The 17,789-nt window shown below is 34.5% G+C and overlaps 1 long non-coding RNA gene across 1 annotated transcript in view; it reads left to right on the top strand.

The window, feature by feature from the left end:
- LOC136042312 (uncharacterized) overlaps positions 1 to 17,789 on the top strand; it is a 61,425-nt gene that overhangs the window by 13,852 nt on the left and 29,784 nt on the right. The window contains exons 4-6 of the long non-coding RNA XR_010621250.1: positions 3,817 to 3,968; positions 7,696 to 7,808; positions 14,000 to 14,112. This is a non-coding gene — a long non-coding RNA (uncharacterized LOC136042312). The remainder of the gene's footprint in view (positions 1 to 3,816; positions 3,969 to 7,695; positions 7,809 to 13,999; positions 14,113 to 17,789) is intronic.

The following is a 17,789-nucleotide window of genomic DNA, read 5'->3' on the forward strand; positions in this document are numbered from 1 at the left end:
TCGACCATCTGGAGGGCTAAAGGGAGAGGAAAAATTCGAAAAAATTAGGTATTGATAACTTACGAGTGGGTGATTGGATCTTACCGAATTTTCATATTTAGAAGGACATCGTGACTCAGAGCTCTTATTTAAAATCCTAACCGGCATTAAGCCTCTCATTTTCCTTTTAAATCAATCTACATAGAATTTTTTGAGAGCTCATACCATATGATTTCTTGGCTCTTAGCTCTTCTTGCCTCGTCACAAGTGCCATATGAGCTCTTAGCTCTTGTTGTAACTAGCTGCGATTCATGTCTAGTATCATGCTGGTGAATTTCATCATTCCTTCAAAAAGCCGACATAAATGGCTCAAGTGCGGTATTTGTGCTTACTTTATATAAAGTTTCGACAATCTTTTTTATGGCACTTGCTATTAATCAGGTGACATATAGCGATCGCAAATTCTGTCGGTCTGTCTGTCGGTTGGCCCGTCGGTCTGTCCCGGTTTTGCTACTTTAGGCACTTCCAGGTAAGCTAGGACGAAGAAATTTGGCAGGCGTATCAGGGACCGGACAAGTTTAAATAAGAAATAGTCGTTTTCCCGATTTGACCATCGGGGGGAGAGTGGGGGGCCGGTTAATTCGGACAAATAGAAAAAATGAAGTATTTTTAACTTACGAACGGGTGATGGGATCTTAATGAAATTTATGTTTAGAAGTATATTGTGTTTCAGAGCTCTTATTTTAAATCCCGACCAGATCTGATGACATTTGGGGGAGTTGGGGGGGACCTAAAATCTTGGAAAACGCTTTGAGTGGAGGGATCGGGTTGAAACTTGGTTGGAAAAATAAGCGGAAGCTCTAGATACGGTATTGACGTAACTGAAACGGATCTGCTCTGTTTGGTGGAGTTGGGGTGGGGGGAAGGGTTAATTCTGAAAACTAGAAAAAATGAGGTGTTTTTAACTTACGAAGGAGAGATTGGATCTTGGTGAAATTTGAAGTTTGGCAGGATATCGTGTCTCTGAGCTCTTATTTTAAATCCCGACTGGATCCGGTGATATTTGGGGGGGATTGAGGGGGGGACCTAAAATCTTGGAAAACGCTTAGAGTGGAGGGATCGGCATGAAACTTGGTGGGAAAAATAAGCACAAGTCCTAGATACGTGATTGATATAGCTGGAATGGATCCACTCTCTTTGGGGTAGTTGGGGGGGGGGTGGGGGTTAATTCTGAAAAATTGAAAAAAAATGATTATTTTTGGCTTACGAACAGTGGATCGGATCTCAATGAAATTTGATATTCAGAAGGATATCGTGTCTCAGAGCTCTTTTTTAAATCCTGACCGGATCCGGTGACATTGGGGGAGTTGAGAGGGGGCAACCTAAAATCTTGGAAAAAACTTAGAGTGGAGGCATCGGGATGAAACTTGGTAGGAAACATAAGCATAAGTCCTAGATACGTGATTGACATAATCGGAACGGATCTACTCTATTTGGAGGAGTTGGGGGGGTGGGGGGGTGGGGGTGTTAGGTTAATTCTGAAAATTAGAAAAAATAAGGTATTTTTAACTTACGAAGGAGTGATCGGATCATAATGAAACTTCGTATTAGAAAGACCTCGTAACTCAGATCTCTTATTTTAAATCCTGACCGAATGCAACATCATTGGGAGGGGAGCAGTTGGGGGGGGGGACCAATAATCTTGGAAAATACTTAAAGTGGAGAGATCAGGATGAAACTGGATGTGAAGAATAAAAACAAGTCCAACATATGTGACTGACATAATCGAACCGGATCCGCTCTCTTTGGTCGGGGGGGGGGGGGAATAATTTGGAAAAATTAGAAAAAATCAGGTATTTGTAACTTACGAACTGTTCATCAGATCTTAATGAAATGTGATATTTAGAAGGATCTTGTGCTTTAGAGCTCTTATTTTAAATTCCGACCGGATCTTGTGACATTGGGGGGAGTTAAAGGGGGAAACCGGAATTGTCGGAAAACTTGAAAGTTGGGGTGTGTTTATCTTACGAATAGGTGATCGGATTTTAATGAAACATGATATATAGAAGGATCTTATGTCTCAGATGCTCTATTTTTGACTCTAATCTGATCTGGGGATAAATAGGGGGTTGGAAGGGGAAACAGAAATCTTCGAAAAATCTCGGAGTGGAGAGATGGGGATGCAACTTGATGGAAAGAATAAGCACAAGTTCTAGATACGTGATTGACATAATTGGAACGGATCTGTTCTCTTTGGGGGAGCTAGGGGGGGGGGGTTTAATTTGGGAAAATTAGAAAAACTGAGGTATTTTTAACTTAAGAACGGGTGACCGGATCTTAATGAAATTTGAGATTTAGAAGGAAATCATGTCTCAGAGCTCTTATTTCAAATCCCAACCAGATTTGTGACATTGTGGGGAGTTGGATGGGGAAATCGGAAATCTTTGAAAACGCTTAGGGTGGAGGAATCGGGATGAAACTTGGTGGGTAGAATAAGCATATGTTGTAGATACGTGATTGACGTTACCGTACTGGATTTGCTCTCTTTAAGGGAGTTAGGGGATGGGACTCGGTTTCTTTGGCGAGTTTGGTGCTTCTGGACGGCGCTTCGTGTCAGGATACTGCACAAATTGACTTGATAAAGTTGTTTTCCCCGATTCGACCATCTGGGGGGCTGAAGGGAGAGGAAAATTAGAAAAAATAGGTATATATAACTCACGAGTGGGTGATTGGATCTCAATGAATTTTCATATTTAGAAAGGCATCGTGGCTCAGAGCTCTTATTTTAAATCCCAACGGGCATTAAGCCTCTGATTTTCCTTTTAAATCAATCTATTGATTCTTAGAATGTTGCTAGAGCTCATATCATATGAGCTAATGGCTCTTCCGGCCTCGCCACAAGTGCCATATGAGCTCTTAGCTCTAGTTTTTTTTTAATATTTATCCACTGATTGATTACTGTCTTTTTTGAAGTGACTGAACCTAACGAGTCAATTTTGTTGATAATCAATAGCCTAAAATCTATTTTATCCATCTATCTAATTATATTTTCACAATTTGTTTTGTATTTTTATAACAGTAAAATTGTAGGTTTCGACTGGGATCTCCTCCAACAAAAATCGAACAAAAAAAAACAAAAAACATTTGAAGCAAAATCTGTTTTGCGGAAATTCTTTTCCTTCAGAAAATTCCGCTGGAAAACCCCGCCCCTTCACCGGAAATTCCCTTTGGGACCCTCCTCTCTACGGACTTTTCCATTTGTGGAAAATCACTGAAGGAAATTTTTGACATTAGCTTATTTCTTTAAATCTTTTCTTTGGGTTTTATGGTTGGGGTTTGAGCTCCATTATTGGATTGAGAAACAGAATATTTTAATTGATTTACTTGTTGATTTGAAATTAGGGATTTTGGCAAATCGTTCATGTGAGCTTTCAAAAGACTCCTAGATAAAGAAGAATATACAAAAATTAATGGTCTGGTTTCCTTTCTGATTAATAAACTAATATGATTAATAAACATCCTTCCCGTATAATTTACAAGACATTTTAAAGTTAATTTTTTCGGATAAAATCAAAACGATTTGACTTTTCTGTCGCTATTAAAGAAAACAAAAAAATAATTATAATTCTTTATTTCGTTCCCTACAAATAATCCATATTTATCACATTTTATTACAAATAATCCATGTTTACTTTTCTTATTTTGTCAGTCCATGACGGCTAGACTCTTCTTAAAGGATTTAATTGATACCTGTCCTGGGCTTTAGAATACTGTTATAGAGAACTGTTCTGTAAATATGATAATTAATTTTTGAAGTGAAATTAATGTGAATTTCAGTTGCAGCAAAGCAAGATTCTAACGAGTATTCAAACAACTTAAAAATTGACGAAAGGAAAGAAGAAAAGGAAACAGCAAGCTCTGTCGGTGAGGACAAATTTCCTGACCAGACCGAGAACCTTAATACCCTAAATCTAATCTTCTTTTAAAAGGTTTGTATAGCCAGTTGAGATGCTATTGATTGACATGAATAAAAAATTGATATAAATCGACATAATTTGAGGTTCCATCCTGGGACTATTCAGTCCACATTGACAGTGAAATAAGAAAATTGGTTCTAAAGTAAAAATTAAATTAGAGTATATTAAAGTTAAATTAGGATTATTAGGGAAAGAATTAGGACTGGACTCTAATTTGAATCAGAAATCAGAAGCTAAACAAATTGAATTCAAAGGCATTATAATTAGGATTTAAAAAAAAATGGAATGCAAAAAGTAGATTTAGAATCCAAGCAACTACATTAGAAAGCAAAAATGAAAGTAGGATTTTCTTGGCCATTTCTCTTGGTTTTCTTCGGAGCTCTTATGAGCCTTTGACAAAACTCAGAAACTAAGAAGAGGTTAAATAAAAATATTCTTCCCACTAGTTTACATGAGTTGTTCAGAAGTCAAATCGATTAAAAAGAATTTCCCAGATTTTCTAGTTTGAGCGGTTTTGTTAAAGGACTTAATTGAATAAAGTCTGTATCTTATTTCCTAATTACAGAAATCTATTCAAAAAGTCGCTGATTAATTGATTTATTGATTGATTATTTGACGAGTTGTTTGTGGTCTTTAAAATAATAGCCGGAAATGTATCATGTGTTTCTTTTATTTGTTCTATAGGAGTATTTAAATTAGCTTCTTACCAGTATATGCCATGGTTAGCATGAGAATTAGAAAATGTGAAACTATTTTGCCAGAAAAATTTAAAGGTGTATGTGGCATTTCCCTAAAAGAAATCGGAAAAAAAGCTGTAGAACAATTTGTTCAGTTGTCAAACTGAACAAGTTCTATTGTTAAGCTAGCTCGTTTGTTCATTTATTCTCATTTTGTCCTCAAGTTAAATATAAGTTTCCTTTGTTTTCTTTTCATAAGGGTTTTCCTATGGAATTTATATTATGTAACATACCGTATTTGATACGGTAATAATATATTCTCCGAGCCTTCAATCTCTCAAAATAAAAATTTTGGATACGTTTTGAGTAAGGGACCTCAGAAGCAGTGATGGATCCAGGCAGGGAGGGGGGGGAGCAAGGGGTGTACGCCTCTCCCCTTGAAAAGGTGGCGGATTTGTGGTTTGGGTAGGGACGAAAGTAATTTTTTTCGTAATTGGTTTTGATGGCACTTGGCATTCACCAAGTGACATATAGCGATCGCAAATTCTGTCGGTCGGTCGGCCTGTCTGTCTGTCCCGGTTTTGCTAGTTTAAGCACTTCCAGACAAGCTAGGACGATGAAATGTGAAGGATGATTTATTTTGTGAGGAAGAATTAGTGACAGTAACAAAATGATTAAAACATGATAATGCCCCAGGTGCTGAAAATTGGTAAATGGGGGTTCTTAAATATGGTGCTTGTGGGTTAGAAATAAGTTACTGAAGATTATGAATGTGATTTTTGAAAAATGGTCGCACATAGCAATTTTAAGAAAATCCTAATTAAAACCTTTGTATAACAAAAGTGATAAAAGCAAATTGATTATTTTTTAGGTATCAGCCACAGCCTTTCTAATTAATTAGTTTCCACAGCTGGCTAATTAATTAGCATGATGATAATCATAATAAGGACACAGGATTTGTCCTATTGCTAGCGACTGCAATTTTGATTATTAATTAAAATTTTTTTAAATAAAATTTAACTAATTAAATTTAAATTAAACTAAATTTAATTTAATTTAATTTTTTTAAATTATACTTAATTTAAATTTAACTAATAAAATAAAATTAAATTTAACTAAATTTTGCAATTTAGATTATTTTGATGGATTGGGCCTAAGGAGATAAGCAAAGGCTAATGTAAAACATGGAACCAATGGGGGAAGTAAACATTTCTTGGAGTTAGACTTTGTTGATGATTTCAGCATCCTAGATGAAAATATGAGGAAAATGAATGAGCTTCTTGACGTTTTGCAAGTTCAGGGTGATACAATAGGTTTGAAAATTAATGTTTAGTAGACTAGGTTGCTAAGGCTAAGAGTAAGTCAAAATGAACAGGTGACATTGGGTAACGAAACATTGATCAAGCAGACAGCTTAATTGACCTAGGTAGTATTATTAGTAAAAATGGTGGGTGCATTGAAGATATTAAAAGCTGAATACCTAAGTCCCAGGATATTTTCCACAGTTGAAAAAAGTTTGACAGGATATGAACAGGAATACCTATTATTTGTTTCCTGTGTATTTGATGGTAAGACCAATTTCTCAGTGGTAAGAAATGTAAGGGATTTAACAACTTCACAACTTAGCAACTTCAGCGTTTAATCGAAGCGAGGGAACAAAAACAAAGTGTTGCGAGTGTTCTCGCAACACTTTACTTGGAGAAGCCGAACAAAGGTTGCCGCATCACCTCACGTTGGCGTTGCTATGTAGATCTAGTCTTTTTCTTACTCTTAATTGTTGCATTCTCTATAATATTTTCAGAATGTGTGCATTATATTCGATGTTAAGTACATATAAATTGATATTGAAATATTCAACTAGTATTTACTGACGATTTTGTAATTTTTTTTTGGTTGCCACAATAGACTATTAATTTTTTTTGCCAAGTCTGTATAAAACATTGTGGGTACAACGAATCAAATTTTCGAAACAAAACTGAATATTTCGCATTAAATTCTGAACTATAAAATTTAAGAATAAATTATATGATTTTATCAGCAAATATCTCATAGTCAGCGCTACCTATGTTTGAGATGTATGCTTTTTTTCAAAGAATATAGATGGCAATATCAACTTGTTATAAATGACTGATCTGTTGTATTTCCAATCCCAATGTGCCATCACAGCTTTATGCTAGTATTGTTTGGATAAAACTAGCGAGTGAGTATGATGTCTGAATACAAAATACATATTTCTTGTTGCTTCAACTCAAAACATTATAATTAAAATCAGTTGTTGCTTGAACCAATGTTATTTTATCAACATTTTCCTTTTCTCTGTGATTTCATTTATATTATAAACATTTCAATAGCATTTACCCTAATTCATCTTTTCAAGTAAGTAGATGTCACTTCGTTTGAAATGAAAGTAAAAATTCCAAACCTACTATAATTTTTTTTAATCCTCGATCACTCTTTATCTGGGTGATATATGCTTTCAAAATTCGATCTTTAATCTCTATAGTTTGTTGCATATACTACTTGTTTTCTTGCTGTGTTTGTTTCATAGTTTTCTTAAAGCAGTAAATGTATATAGTTTTTTGTTAATATTCACTTTTTGCTGTTCAACTTTTAATAAAAATTTTGCGAACTTCAAATTTGAAGGGCCATGTAAAATTCGCAAAATTAACTGTCGATTCTTTGTTTTTTTTTTCTCATTATATTACAAAATTTATAATTTTTTTCTGCAAAAGCTATAGTCTAACATTTCCCAAATTGTTCAATAGCCCCCCCCCCTCCGCCAATTCTTTCGGTAACACACTCTTGAGACATATCCTTGTGCCTGAAGGCACAGGTTTGTACAAAATTGACACATTTTCATAAATTATAATTTCTCTTTCTTATTCCTAGAGACTTCACGTAGTTGCAGTTAAATGATATAGCTTGTCTCGAGAATTGCTCCTTTTATATAAGCATAAAAAAATTAGTGTAATCTCTTTAATGATTATTACCTTGTAAAATATTCTATCAATGCCTGGTAAAAAGTGAACTTTGAATATAATTAAGAATATTTTATTTTTCAGTAAGACGATAAGACAGTTATAGCTTCTATTTCTCCTTCGCCGGGCTTGACCATGGATAATAAGAGTTTGAGTCAGTTGAAACCGTAGATGATGAGTATCGTCTTATGTTCAGGGTAAGATGCGAGTTTTTTCCTGAAAATTGTTTAACAAATTTCTTGCCCTGATGCTTTAAAAGAAAAAGGCTTTTGCCAGCTTTGCCTCTTACTCAGACTATCAGTCTTGGGTTTTTCATCAATTAGCCATGTCTTTTAACTCTTTAATTTTTAGGCCACCAACTTCATTTTAATTTTAAAATCTAACTGTTTAAATTCGCCTAAAGATGTAAGTCAATTAAAAGTGAGAAATAAAAAATAGAACAAATAAATTAGTTTGTCAATGGACCTCTGTCAATTAAATGAAGGATATTAACTTAATTCAGCAAGGTTCAGATTCCATAGTTTAAATTATGTTATGAAAGAGATAGAAGAAGAAGAGGTTTTGAAGTAAAACAACGGAAAGAAACACATCAGTTAAATTATATTTAAAACAATATTACAATTTAAAATAACTTTTGAACAAAATTGAATATTTACATATGATTTTAAACAAAACTAAAATTTATAACTGAAACCAAATTCAAAAACATTAATTTTTTCTTAATTCCAGTGTTAGGCATTAAAGCTTTGAAAACAGAAGCCTTATTTTTAATTCAAAAGTTTGAAGGGCCATAAGCAAAAGTGTATGTACTAATGTCAATGATATCGTTTTACGTGAAAAATTTTCAAGATCTGCATTTTCCCAGTTTGGAGCAACTGTCAAAAGTTGGCATGAGAGCCTACCTGATGTTGGTTATGACCCATGACCGGAAGAAAACATAGAGGTTGGCAAAAATCTGTTATCAGTATTCTTGCTGTTACCTAACCGGTGTAATTGAAGCTTAAATAGGCCCTAATTAAAGGTATAAATATGTCTGGGAAAGCTTAGTTTAAATAAAGGAAAAGTAAGGTAGTTTGGCCATTGGGTGGGAGGGAGGTTTGAGGAGTGAACATCAAATGATGAAAGGTAAAAACACGTGTGGAATGTATAAAAGCAGCACCAAAAAGTAAAAATTTGAATGAACAATGTATGGTAGCAATTTAAGGAGGAAGGTCAGAAAACTACCCCGAGCTAGAGGCATGGGGATTTAGATTGTAAAAATAAGCTGTGATATTGAAAAGCAAAAACTAGCTGGTACAAAGGAACGATAAAATTTACCGAGAGAGACGGGGTTATTTTTAGCTGAAGGGAAAGGAATCAAAAATAAGAAACAGAGAAGCAGATTTAAGAGAGGCCTAAGAGAGTCTCCCTGATAAGATTGATTCAAAAATATGCATGGAAAAGGGATGTCAATTTTAATAAGATTAAGAAAAACCTGAAGACTGGGGAGGGGTGGGGGCTTAAGCAAATAAATAAATATCAAACCAAAATGCTCAGAATTTTGAATTTTGTATATATAACCAAGACATCTGGAAGGGTTCGTTCTAGGAAGTAGTTCTATTATAGGAAATAAATCATTAAATAGATTCAGAACCCTTTCCTTTTATTTCAATTGGAGTATTGACCACAATTCCGTGTGGTAAGTAAAGTAGGGACATATGAGAAAATATTGGTAGACGGATCAGAAGGTCCTCCCAGTGAAGAGGGACATGGATAGGAATATGTTAGTCTAAGAATACGCAAGCGCCTCACATTGTGGGTCCATAAACACTTTTAAATTCAGAGTTATAGATTTTATATTTTTTGATCCTATTCGGATTTTGTATAATAGCTTTGGCATGCGGTGTAATTTGATGTGACGTAAAAAAAAATCAATAAAATTCTAGTTATTTGAGTTTTACTTTCATTAGCTCTTGGGCTCAAAGTAAAGCTCCTATGATGTTAATCACTCTAGGTCACGGACCTTTTGAATCCCCCCTCTCCAAATTGATATACCAAAGATTGCAACTAAGATTTTTTATTCCCCCGTAAAAGTTTTGCCAACCTCGACAAAGTTTCAAAACTGTCCTATACGATTTAGTATTCCTGCTCTTAATTAAAAGAAATGGTTGGATCCATTATCAAAGAGGTAAGACGTGCCTCAACAACCAAACCCAAAAATGGATACTTGGAAATGGACAAGTTTAAATATTCGAGATGGAGTAGCATCAGAAACTGAAACTTTCGCGATAATAAATGATGCCCAAAAGCTTTACCAATTGCTTGCTGAGGCTGTTTCCAGAAAGTAAGAAGAATGTCCCACTCCAAAAGAAACAGACTGGAAATTCTGTGCTGAAAATATGTTGAGAAATGAATGATGTTGTACAGGCTTTAAATCTGTTCAGTCTGCAAACACTACAGACGAATCGCTACTGGCCTCAAGCGTCACCAACTTCTCCCCATCCCCTAAGCACCCAGGACCTTCAAGAACATGTGGTATAATGAATGTGGATCACATGACTCGTAAAGAGTAGCAAATTACCTAGTAAAGATTCAGTACTACCTGGAGAGTTGCCTATGCCTTTTGGATTTGATCTTGAAATTTGATAAAATAGTGAACGAAATCCACTTTTTAATACAGTACTATTTTTTCAAGTTAAAACAATTTGGAGGCTAGAGGGGGGGAGGTAATTTTAAATCTCGTCTCTGTTTCTCTTCAAAACTGAGCTGTTTTTTACTTTCATTTGACGCGTTTTCTTTATAGGTTCAGTATATATTTAAGGGGGGAGGCCTTATTGATTCTACTTACTTGATTTAACTGATTATATAGATGATTTACCTGATTATACCTGAATTGATTTACCTGACAAACAAGGTTTAAACAAGTCTAGTTGTTTTTAAAGCGTCTTTATATACTCTGTATGTCTGTGTATACTCTGATATAATTTTAATGACCCGTAATTTTCATTTTTTTTTTAATATTTATCCACTGATTGATTACTGTCTTTTTTGAAGTGATTGAACCTAACGAGTCAGTTTTGTTAATAATCAATACCTAAAATCTATTTTATCCTTCTATCAAATTATATTTTCACAATTTGTTTACTGTTGTTTTAGATTAAAGCTGTATGAATCATAAGAAAGGCCAAAGTATATCATAAATTTGACGCATAAAATGTAGGGTTTTGTTGACATTACTGCTTTCAAAAAAAGAGAAAAGAGTTTCTCTTGAAATTTCACATGAAACTTCTGTCAAATTGCAGCTTTTTGTATATGTAGGACTTTTGATAGGAAATATATGTACTTCTAGAAATAAATTGGCTTTTGCAAAAAAAATGTTTTGTTTTGACATAAAAGCTGGATGACGGTTGACAAAAAAAGGAATTATAATCTAGAAATCGAGGGCGATTTTAGGCATTTGTGAAATAAAGAATAGTTAAAATAAAAACAGATTTTTCAACAGGGATCTCCACCAACCTGCAGTAAAAAAACAAAAACAAAATGAAAAACAAAAAAAAGAAGAAAAAAACACCTTCGAAACAAACTCTGTTTTGCGGAAAATCTTTTCCGTCAGAAAATTCCACTGGAAAACCCTGCTCCTTCACCGGAAATTCCCTTTGGGACCCTCCTCTCTACGGACTATTCCATCTACAGAAAATCACTGAAGGAAATTTATGACATTAACGTATTTCTTTTAGATCTTTTCTTTAGGTTTTGTGGTTGTGGTTTGAGCTCCATTATTGGATTGAGAAACAGAATATTTTAATTTATTTACTTGTTGATTTGAAATTAGGGATTTTGGCCAATCGTTCATGCGAGCTTTCAAAAGACTCCTAGATAAAGAAGAATATGCAAAAATTAATGGTTCGGTTTCCTTTCTGATAAATAAACTAAATAGAAAATTACACTAAAATACTAAATGAAAATTTTGCGAAAGTAAGATCCAAATAATCGCAAATATCTTCTATTCTATCTCTTACATCATCCCTCTGTTTTTCTCTCTATTCCTAGCCCCCTCTACACCTCGTTCCTCTTTTATTTACCACCTCTATTAGTAAATATATTTCTTAATCTTTTACTTGGCGCTCCTCTCTTCGTTCTGCACAAAGCTTTCATAATCCCTTTGACAAAGATAAGTCTAGTTTTATCTCATCTTTTAAAGTTGTCAAAGATTTTTTTTACATCTGGTTTTATATTCATAGCTGTCAACTATTTTATTCAGTCTGATAAATTACTCTTTATTAAAAAAAAAAAAATTCGCAGTCTTTAAATTGTGATAATGTATATCATAGCTTCACACATCTCAATCCATTGGGTTAATTATGACATTAACGTATTGGAGTTAGACTTTGTTGATGATTTCAGCATCCTAGATGAAAATATGAGGAAAATGAATGAGCTTCTTGACGTTTTGCAAGTTCAGGGTGATACAATAGGTTTGAAAATTAATGTTTAGTAGACTAGGTTGCTAAGGCTAGGAGTAAGTCAAAATGAACAGGTGACATTGGGTAACGAAACATTGATCAAGCAGACAGCTTAATTGACCTAGGTAGTATTATTAGTAAAAATGGTGGGTGCATTGAAGATATTAAAAACTGAATACCTAAGTCCCAGGATATTTTCAACAGTTGAAAAAAGTTTGACAGGATATGAAGAAAAGTCTTCAAGCCCAGATTAGAATATTGGAAGCTAAATTGATGATAGAGTTAAGTGTGGTTCTGAAGTATAGGTGCTTCTAAAAACAGGGAGATTTTAAGATGCTTTCCAGAGAAATTGCCAATAGATTGTTTTGGGTACCCAACTGACTGACCATATTTCAAACAGTAGGCTATACAAAAATGTGGTTCTAGTTTTTGTACCTATTATTTGTTTCCTACATGTTTGATGGTAAGACCAATTTGGTTTCAGTGGTAAGAAATGTAAGGGACATAACAACTTCACAACTTAACAATTTCAGCGTTTAATCGAAGCGAGGAAACAAAACCAAAGTGTTGGGAGTGCTCTCGCAACACTTTACTTGGCAAAGCCTAACAAAGGTTGCTGCAACACCTCACGTTGGCCTTGCAGCGTAGATCTAGTTTATACGGAATGTGTGTATTATATTCGAATTTAAGTACATATAAATTGAAAATGAAATATCCAACTAGTATTTACTAATGATTTTGTAATTTTTTTTGGTTGCCACAATAGACTATTAATTTTTTTTGCCAAGTCTGTGTAAAACATTGTGGGTACAACGAATCAGATATACCAAATTTTCGAAACAAAACTGAATATTTCGTATTAAATTCTGAACTATAAAATATAAGAATAAATTATATGATTTTACCAGCAATTATTTCATAGTCAATTTCATAGTCAATGCTACTTATATTTGAGATGTATGCTGTTTTTTTAAAGAATATAGATGGCAATATCAAATAGTTATAAATGACTGATCTGTTGTATTTCCAATCCCAATGCACCATCACAACTTTATGCTAGTATTGTTTGGATAAAACTAACGAGTGAGTATGATGTCTGAATACAAAATCCATTTTTCTTGTTGCTTCAACTCAAACCTTAATAATTAAAATCAGTTGTTGCTAGAACCAATGTTATTTTATCAACATTTTCCTTTTGTCTGTGATTTCATTTATATTGTAAACATTTCAATAGCATATACCCTAATCCATCTTTTCAAGTAAATAGATGTCACTTCGTTTAAAAGGAAAGTAAAAATTCCACACCTACTATAATTTCTTAAATCCTCGATCACTCTTTATCTGGGTGTTATATGCTTTCAAAACTCGATCTATAATATCTATAGTTTGTTGCATATACTACTTGTTTTCTTGCTGTGCTTGTTTTATAGTTTTCTTAAAGCAGTAAATGTATATAGTTTTTTGTTAATATTCACTTTTTGCTGTTCAACTTTTAATTAGAATTTTGCAAACTTCAAATTTGAAGGGCCATGTCAAATTCGCAAAATTAACTGTTGATTCTTTATTTTTTTTTTCTCATTATATTACAAAATTTATAAATTTTTTTCTGCAAAAGCTATAGTTAAACGTTTCCCAAATTGTTCAATAGCCCCCCCCCCTTTCGCCAATTCTTTCGTTAACACGCTCTTGAGATATATCCTTGTGCCTGAAGGCACATCTCTGTACAAAATTGACATATTTTCATAAATTATAATTTCTCTTTCTTATTCCTAGAGACTTCACGTAGTTGCAGTTAAATGATATAGCGGGTCTCGAGAATTGCTCCTTTTATATAAGCATAAAAAAATTAGTGTAATCTCTTTAATGATTATTACCTTGTAAAATGTTATATCAATGCCTGGTAAAAAGTGAGCTTTGAATATAAATAAGAAAATTTAATTTTTCAGTAAGACAACAAGACGGTTATAGCTTCTATTTCTCCTTCGCGGGGTTTGACCATGGATAATAAGAGTTTGAGTCAGTTGAAACCATAGATGAGGAGTATCGTCTTATGTTCAGGGTAAGATGCGAGTTTTTTCCTGAAAATTCTTTAACAAATTTCTTGCCCTGATGCCTTAAAGAAAACGACTTTTGCCAGCTTTGCCTCTTACTCAGACTATTGGTCTTGGGTTTTTCATCAATTAGCCATGTCTTTTAACTCTTTTATTTTAAGGCCACCAACTTCATTTTAATTTTAAAATCTAACTGTTTTAAATTCGCCTAAAGATGTAAGTCCATTAGAAGTGAGAAAGAAAAAAATACAGCAAATAAATTAGTTTGTGTATGGACTTCTGTCAATTAAATGAGGGATATTAACTTAATTCAGGAAGGTTTAGATTCCATAGTTTAAATTATGTTATGAAAGAGAGAGAAGAAGAAGAGGTTTTGAAGTAAAACGACAGAAAGAAACACATCAGTTAAATTATATTTAAAACAAAATTACAATTTAAAATAACTTTTTGAACAAAATTGAATATTTAAGCATGATTTTAAACAAAACTAAAACTTACTGAAACCTTACTGATAACTGAGACAAATTCAAAAACATTAATTTTTTCTTGATTCCAGTGTTAGGCATTAAAGCTTTGAAAACAGAAGCCTTATTTTTAATTCAAAAGTTTGAAGGGCCATAAGCAAAAGTGTATGTACTAACATCAATGATATCGTTTTATGTGAAAAATTTTAAAGATCTGCGTTTTCCCAGTTTGAAGCAATTGTCAAAAGTTGCCATTAGAGCCTACCTGGTGTTTGTTAGGATCCGAAGAAAACATACAGGTGGGTAAAAATCTGTTATCAGTATTATTGCTGTTACCCAACCGGTATAATTGAAGCTGAAATAGGCCCTAATTAAAGGTATAAATACGTCTTGGAAAGCTTAGCTTTAAATAAAGGAGAAATAAGGTAGTTCGGCCATTGGGTCGGAGGGAGGTTTGAGCAGTGAACATCAAATGATGAAAGGTAAAAACACGTGTGAAATGTATAAAAGCAGTACCAAAAAGTAAAAATTTGAATGAACAATGTATGGTAGCAATTTAAGGAGGAATGGGAGAAAGCTACCCAGAGCTGGAGGCATGGGGATTTAGATTGTAAAAATAATCTATGATATTGAAAAGCACAAAGGAACGATAAAATTTACTGAGAGAGATGGGGTTAGTTTTAGCTGAAGGGAAAGGAACCAAAAATAAGAAACAAAAGAAGCAGATCTAAGATCTAAGAGGGGCCTAAGAGAGTCCCCCTGATAAGATTGATTCAAAAATATGCATGGAAAAGGGATTTCAATTTCAATAAGATTAAGAAAAACCTGAAGACTGGGGAGGGGGGGGCTTAAGTAAATAAATAAATATCAAACCATAATGCTCAGAATTTTGAATTTTTTACATATATTCAAGACATCTGGAAGGGTTCGTTCTAGGAAGTAGTTCTATTATAGGAAATAAATCATTAAACAGATCCAGAACCCTTTTCTGGTTTTTCAAATGGAGTAATTTAAAACCAACGTTTTTGGAAACATAATAACAATTCCGTGTAGTAAGTAAAGTAGGGACATATGAGATAATATTGGTAGACGGATCAGAAGGTCCTCCCAGTGAAGATGGACATGGACAGGAATGTGTTAGTCTAAGAATACGCAAGCGCCTCACATTGTGGGTCCATAAACACTTTTAAATTCAGGGTAATAGATTTTATATTTCTTGATCCTATTCGGATTTTGTATAATAGCTTTGGCATGCGTTGTAATTTGATGTGACGTAAAAAAAAATCAATAAAATTTTAGTTACTTGAGTTTTACTTTCATTATCTCCTGGGCTCAAAGTAAAGCTCCTATGATGTTAAACACTCTAGGTCACGGACCTTTTGAATCCCCCCTCTCCAAATTGGTATCCCAAAGATTGCACCTAAGGTTTTTTATTCCCCAGTAAAAGTTTTGCTGTCCTAGCCAACCTCGGCAAAGTTTCAAAACTGTCCTATACGATTTAGTATTACTGCTCTTAATTTAAAGAAATGGTTGGATCCATCATCAAAGAGGCAAGTCGTGCCTCAACAACCAAACCCAAAAATGGATACTTGGAAATGGACAAGTTAAAATATTCGAGATGGAGTAGTATCGGAAACTGAAACTTTCGCGATAATAAATGATGCCCCAATGCTTTACCAATTCGTGTCTCAAAGGTCTTATTTTAAATCCCGACCGGATCTGGTGACATTGGGGGAGTTTTGGGTGGGAAAACCTAAAATCATGGAAAACGCTTGGTTTGGAGGGATCGGGATGAAACTTGGTGGGAAAAATAAGCAGAAGTCTTAGATACGTGATTTACATAATTGGAATGGATCCGCCCTATTTGGGGGAGGGGGTTAATTCTGAAAAATTAGAAAAAATGACGTATTTCTTAACTTACGAAGAAGTGATCGGATCTTCATGAAACTACATATTTAGAAGGTCCTCGTAACTCAGATCTTTTATTTTAAATCTCAACCGGATCCAGCGTAATCGGGGGGCAATTGGGGGGGGGGGACTGGAAATCTTAGAAAATACTTAAAGCGGTGAGATCAGGATGAAACTGGAGGGGAAGAATAAAAACATGTCTAAGATACGTGACTGACATAACCAGACCGGATCTTCTCTCTTTGGTGGAGTTGGGGGGGGGGGGTAATTTTGAAAATTAAGGTATTTGTAACTTACCAAAGGGTGACCAGATCTTAATGAAACTTGATATTTAGAAGGATCTTGTGCTTTAAAGCTCTAATTTTAAATTCCGACCAGAATATGTGACATTGGGGGGAGTTGGAGGGGGAAACAGGAATTTTTGGAAAACCTGAAAATTGGAGTATTTTTATCTTACGAATAGGTGATCGGATCTTAGTGAAATTTGATATTTAGAAGGACTTCATGTCTCAGAGCTCTTATTTCAAATCCCAACCAGATCTTTGGACATTGGGGGGGAGTTGGACGGGGGAACCTTGGAAATCACTTGGAGTGGAGGAATCGGGATGAAGCTTGGTGGTTAGAATAGGCAAATGTCCTTGATACGTGATTGACGGAACCGTACTGGATTCGCTCTTTTTCTGGGAGTTGGGGGGAGGCGTTCAGTGACTTGGCGAGTTTGGTGCTTCTAGACGTGCTAGGATGATGAAAATTGGTAGGCGTGTCAGGGAGCTGCCCAAATTGACTTGATAAAGTCGTTTTCCCAGATTCAACTATCTGGAGGGCTAAAGGGAGAGGAAAAATTCGAACAAATTAGGTATTGATAACTTACGAGTGGGTGATTGGATTTTAACGAATTTTCATATTTAGAAGGACATCGTGACTCAGAACTCTTATTTAAAATCCTGACCGGCAATAAGTCTCTCATTTTCCTTTTAAATCAATCTACATAGAATTTTTTGAGAGCTCATACCATATGATTTCTTGGCTCTTAGCTCTTCTTGCCTCGTCACAAGTGCCATATGAGCTCTTAGCTCTTGTTGTAACTAGTTGCGATTCATGTCTAGTATCATGCTGGTGAATTTCATCATTCCTTCAAAAAGCCGACATAAATGGCTCAGGTGCGGTATTTGTGCTTACTTTATATAAAGTTTCGACAATCTTTTTTTATGGCACTTGGTATTAATCAGGTGACATATAGCGATCGCAAATTCTGTCGGTCTGTCTGTCGGTTGGTCCGTCGGTCTGTCCCGGTTTTGCTACTTTAGGCACTT

Source organism: Artemia franciscana, unplaced genomic scaffold, assembly GCF_032884065.1.
Source record: "Artemia franciscana unplaced genomic scaffold, ASM3288406v1 Scaffold_1077, whole genome shotgun sequence".
Taxonomy (NCBI): domain Eukaryota; kingdom Metazoa; phylum Arthropoda; class Branchiopoda; order Anostraca; family Artemiidae; genus Artemia; species Artemia franciscana.